The following is a 6000-nucleotide window of genomic DNA, read 5'->3' as shown; positions in this document are numbered from 1 at the left end:
CTTGGCTGGGAGCCTGCTTCCTCCTCACTCTCTCTCTCTGCCTGCCTCTCTGCCTACTTGTAATCTCTATCTGTCAAAAAAATAAATCTTTAAAAAAAAAAAAAACATTTTATTTATTTATTTTTATAGTAGTCTCTACACCGAAGGTGGGGCTTGAACTCATGACGTCGAGATCAAGGGTCGCACGCTCCACCGACAGCCCGACGGTCGCCCCCTCTTGTTTCTTTACATGGAATGCAAACCGATGAGAAACTTCATAATTCCCACCCACATACGGACGTGTGTGGATGTGAACAAAACCAAGAAACCATGACCTCATAAAGCACGAACGTGTTCTGGATAAAATATGGAATGGTGAGGGTCTACTGCAGAAAAGGGCAGAAGTAAAAAAAAAAAAAAATCGCTCCCTACAAAAACGGTCAGGAGCGTTTTGAAATCACACCTTGCCTTGTCTTTTGCTTCATCTCAAAGAACCCAAGAACTCAAATATTCAGCGTCCTGCAGACACAAAGCTAGTAAATGTATTTTGAAGACAGCAACTATCCCACTGTTTGCCTTTTGCTTACCGAACAGGATTTCACATGATCGAGTAACCTTTCTCTGCGGATACTGAGGGATTTTACAGACTCTGAAAGGCAATGGTAATCAAGTAAGGGAAAAGGATGTGCTGCCATGTATCGCTGTCAAGTTATACATGGGTCTGCACACGGCGCTGAACGCTATTAGCATGGTGTGATGTTGACGCCAAAATAACACGTACAAGCTCACTGCAGGTTGATCATCATAGTAACTTTACATGGTTTCAAATAGTTTATGTGGGTATAGTTAGAATCGGAAATCTCCTTCCTACAGAATAATTTTTAAATTCCTGTAGAACGCAGGGGAAGCACTATTTCTCTAGAACAACGGGCAGCAAAGTACAGCCCACAGGACAAATCCTACCCACTAAGCCAGCCCTGCCTACTTTCTAATACATCGTCTGTGGCGGCTTCCGCACCATAACGGCAGAGGTTGGGTTGCAACAGAGACTGCCTGGCGCACGAAGACTACATTATTTATTATCTGGTCCTTTACCAATCAATGCGCTAGACATTTAATTATTTATCCTCATTGTCCCATAGCACAATAAATAGCAGATAGGTACATTTTCAATATCGAGTATGTTGTTTTCCTGAATGTAATTGATGGGATTTCCATTAGGTTTTGGTAGATTGTCCTCGAATGTGGCTGCCAAAGGGTCTTCCCCTCACCATGTTGCATTCTTCTCTATCCATCAAGACATAGAGTTTGTCCCCCCCACTCAATAGCACAGTATGACAAAAGATGCCTGGAGGCTTTTACTTTGCTCTCCATGCCCCAAGTCACCATGTTGAAAGTCTATCTTCTCTGCTAAAGAGAGAGGCCCCGCCAGTCCCGGACACAGCAGGTGCCCCAGCCACGGTGCCAGTCATGAGTGAAGCCATTTTGGATGTTCCCCACCCCAGGTGAGCTCCCAGCTGAATGCAACCGCAGAAGGGCTGCCGCCTCCTGGAGCAGAATTGCCTAGCTCAGCCTAGGCGACCAACAAGGCAGTGAGAAGGAATTGTCTTAAACTACCAAGCTTTGTCATCATGCAGCAATAAATGAACTCAACTTAAGGTTTTGATGTCCCATTTAGTATTTCAAAACTTTAAGATATTTAAAAACAGTTCTAAAACAAGCCAACCCCATCACCTTCTTTTATAACTTAACCACAAGAAACACCGTTCTGTTCAGACGGCAGTGGGAGCAGGCTAGATGAGAAACGCTTCTACTAAACTATAGGTAAGACGTAAGACATAGAGAATTGTTTAAGAAAGAGCAAAATCATCTGGCAACAGCACAAGACACAAAATACAATCATACTCTAAGCCCTGGAAAGATCTTTTAAAATCTACCATCTCAGTGCCAGGGCTTTCCGAATCTCATCTTTGAAGAAAGCGTTTTCCCCCCATCCTGCTTGTCTTATTAGACAGAACACAGGTCAGGAGAAAGCAAGTCCTCACGGAAACAGAAAACATAGTTGTTGAATCCCCGTCTGCTGATGAGAGGTGATTATGATTGACTAGTGATAAAAGGATTCACGTGGATCACAATTCTGGGGGCGTGGGGCTGGGGAACGGAAGCCGATTAAGGAGCAGAAGGCAGGGGCGCCTGGTGGCTCAGTGGGTTAAGCCTCTGCCTCGGGCTCAGGTTTTGATCTCAGGGTTCTGGGATTGAGCCCTGCATCGGGCTCTCCGCTCAGCAGGGAGCCTGCTCCCCTCCCCCACCCCACCTGCCTCTTTGCCTACTTGTGATCTCTCTCTGTGTGTCAAATAAATAAACATAATCTTAAAAAAAAAAAAAGAGAGGAAGGCAGTGAGAGAAGAGAAGACACGGATACGGATACGGACACGAAAACAAAAGTCCCCTTGGCATCACAGAGCCTTGGAGCCAGGGGATTAAATTCCCCATGGAGTGTGGAAAGGGGCTCAGGCAAATTGAATTTAAATCTCAGGGGGCAGAGTGGCGTCCATTAACCCTTGAAATACGTGTGCCTCAAAGAAGAGATGAGAAGAAAAAAACCTCCAACATGGTTATGGCAAGCAGCTATGGTGGTGGGACGGGGATGATTTTCCCCGCCTCCTTTCAATTGTGCTTTGACGTGTTGGTGCCTTTTAGTTTTTAATTCGGTGTTATTTTAGAGGCCGGACATGGTAGTACTCTACCAGTTTTAAAAGAAATGGAGGTGGGTTGTTTGAATAATAACCCTAACATTTTTAGAAAATGATTTTTTAAAGACTAAGTAATTAGAAGAAAATAACAGTAAAAATATTAGAAAACAAGAATGTATCACTATAAATCCAAGAGCAAATTTCTTAAAAAGGCATAGCAGAGATGACCTTTGACAAATACAATCCATAAAAAAGAAAATGCCTCCTAAAGGCCTTCTGAGTGTTAAAATGGACCTCTGTAAAGGTAACTCTGTAAAATGTAACTCTGAAAATGTACAAACTGGGCAGCCACAGCTGTCACGATCTGGAAATCCAGACCAGGTGTGGCCAACTTGATCTGGAAGGAACCTGAAAACACGTAGATTTTCGGCTTTGTGGGCTCTACAGGCTCTGCGGTGACCACTCAATTTCTACTGGCCTGTGGGAAGCACTGAATTTAAGAATTGAATGTAAAAATCCGGAAAAGACAATGAAGAGTTCATTAACAATCGTGGGAGAGAGCTTTCTAGAAGTATTTTCACACATAGCCAGTGAGAACGTGGATCCCAGTAACTCGCCTGCAAAGGGAACGCGTTGATGCATGGGGATACGTGTGCAGGAGGAAGCGCTTGCGGCTTGGCGGCTGCTGGGGCCAGGGCTGTAGCCAAGGGCCTACTGAGGCAGGGGCACCTCCCAGGACGCTGCTTCTGGAAGGACTGAGGGGAACTGTGGGCTGTAGAAAGAGACGCTTTGCCTGCAGAGCCTCACATTCTCGGGACAAGAGCACAGCCCAGAGCGGTGGATTGGAACTGCCAGATGATCAATGAAAAACTGGCAACACCTGAAACCTCTTTATAAAATTTCCCTCAAGTGCACAAAATACACACAGGCTATTTCCGAAACCCGAGCCTCGATTCCAAAAATCTTAAAGAACAGAACTAAAAAACTGGCATCAGAGAGGTCAAGTCTAAAAACCTGCATGTTAACATGCCAAGACATGAGACGGTAAACACACCATGGCAGGATCAAGGTCAGGTCGAACGATATTGTCAAACAATGAGATGCTCCTTTTATCATTTTATTACTACTTTTAAGTCAGCTCTATGGCTTACGTGGGGCTTGAACTCACAAACCCGAGATCAAGAGTCGCGTGCTCTACCGACTGAGCCGGCTGGGCATCCCTAGATGTTCTTTTTAGTGATTTCTGAGGGGCGCCTGGGTGGCTCAGTTGGTTGGGCTTCTGCCTTTGTTTCAGGTAATGATCCCAGGACTCTGGGATCCAGTCCCACATGGCGCTCCTGGCTCAGCGGGGAGTGTGCTTCTCCCCCCCTTCCCCTCCTCAAATAAATAGATGAATAAATACCTTTGGAGTGATTTCTGGGAGCATGCAGGAGATCATTTAATTACTTTTATCTTATTTCTCATTTTAATCGTGATTTTGTGATCAGCCTGGCTTGGAAGTTTGAGGACAAGGATGTAGTTTTTCTACAGTTGTATTTCTCATTTTTCTATACAAAATGCCTGATAGAGTACTACTTCTGCTAATCAGCAGTTCTTATTGGCAGTCATAAAAATTTTAAACTAAGAGGGGCGCCTGGGTGGCTCGGTGGTTAAAGCCTCTGCCTTCAGCTCAGGTCATGATCTCAGGGTCCTGAGATCGAGCCCCGCATCGGGCTCTCTGCTTGGCAGGGAGCCTGCTTCCCCCCACTCTCTCTCTCTGCCTGCCTCTCTGCCTACTTGTGATCTTTGTCTGTCAAATAAATAAATAAAATCTTTATTAAAAAAATTTTAAACTAAGAGCAGCTGCATTACAGAGCACCTATAATGGAATGTGATAAATCGAAAGACCTCAGGCAGCTCTCAGATACGGTGACACACGGAAAGCAAGAGGGTACCACTGACCTCATCTATGATCAGCTGGTGCAGACTGAACCCAAAGGACAAAGGGCACACACGATTTGTTGAGAAGAACATTTATTATGAGAATGGGCTTCTTGCGTACTAATTCACTTTTGACAGAGGATGTGTAAAATCTAAGAACATTCCACTATTTACTGCTTAAACAACAAGAACGATTTTCTCTCGTTTACAGAGACAATATTGTTTGACCCGACCTTGATCCTGCCATGGTGTGTTTACCGTCTCATGTCTTGGCATGTTAACATGCAGGTTTTTAGACTTGACCTCTCAGTTGAGAAAACCGAAAAGACAACTGGTTCGCCTTATTGAATAATGAACCTGAGACCCCTCAAAAATGATCTCATGTGGTACATTTGCCCCACTCAATGAAATAGTCCTTGGATGACCAATCGACTCCTTTCCACAGCGTCATTAAAAGTTGCCCCAGAAATCAGTCAGTGAACAAAGCAGCAGGCCATCACCTCCTACCCTGCTTTTTACCACTGTTAGGTTATTTATTTCTAATTTCTGTGAGACCACCAAATCATCCCCAATGCTGCGGAAAAACACAGGGCAAGGCGAGAGCGGGCGATGTGAGATGAGGTGACATGGAGAATGTTGCAGAGACTTCAAGTTTTCATCCATTTTTTCTTCTTTTCAGCTCCCAGTGTTATAAATGTCCCACAAGACAACCGCCCTGAAACCGACACCCAGGAACTCTGATAAAGCCAGCTCCCCGTCCAACAGGGTAACTCTAGACTCCAGAAAATGTGAAAAAGCATGTGGCTGACCACCCAGCAATTCTGGGTACGTGACCTACACAAAGACTGGAATTTGAACACAAGGACCAAAGCACGAGTGCTGTTCTTTGCAGCACTGTTAGCAAAAAGGGAACTTGGAAGCAATCTGACTATCCAACAAAGGTAATTAAAACTGGGTATCCATGTGGTAGTCTTACACAGCAGATAACAAGATGAAACGTGTGTATGTGTAAAAACACAAACGGATGTGTGTATACATATACACACATGTATGCACACACATATATGTACACACAACACGTTTCTGTTGCACATGCACGTGTACGTGGAAATATGCATCTTACGTATGTCAGGAACACGATGAAGAATACGAGAGCAAGAAACTCCATGTGCACAATATGAGGCCACACTACACTCAGCTCAGGGTATTATCCCCTCTGGGAGAAGGGCTGGGGATTGAGAACCAGGTAACGATAGAGGGAATTTCAGCCAGATTCAAAATGTTTTCTTCCTTTCTAAAGCAATGGCTGGAAACAATCTGCAACTAGGTGGCTGGAACTAGAGGGTATTATGCTGAGCGAAGTAAGTCAATCAGAGAAAGACAGTTATCATATGATCTCCCTGATATG

This window comes from Meles meles, chromosome X (genome assembly GCF_922984935.1).
Source record: "Meles meles chromosome X, mMelMel3.1 paternal haplotype, whole genome shotgun sequence".
Taxonomy (NCBI): domain Eukaryota; kingdom Metazoa; phylum Chordata; class Mammalia; order Carnivora; family Mustelidae; genus Meles; species Meles meles.
The sequence above is the reverse complement of the archived record's forward strand: the minus strand, read 5'-3'. Positions refer to the sequence as shown.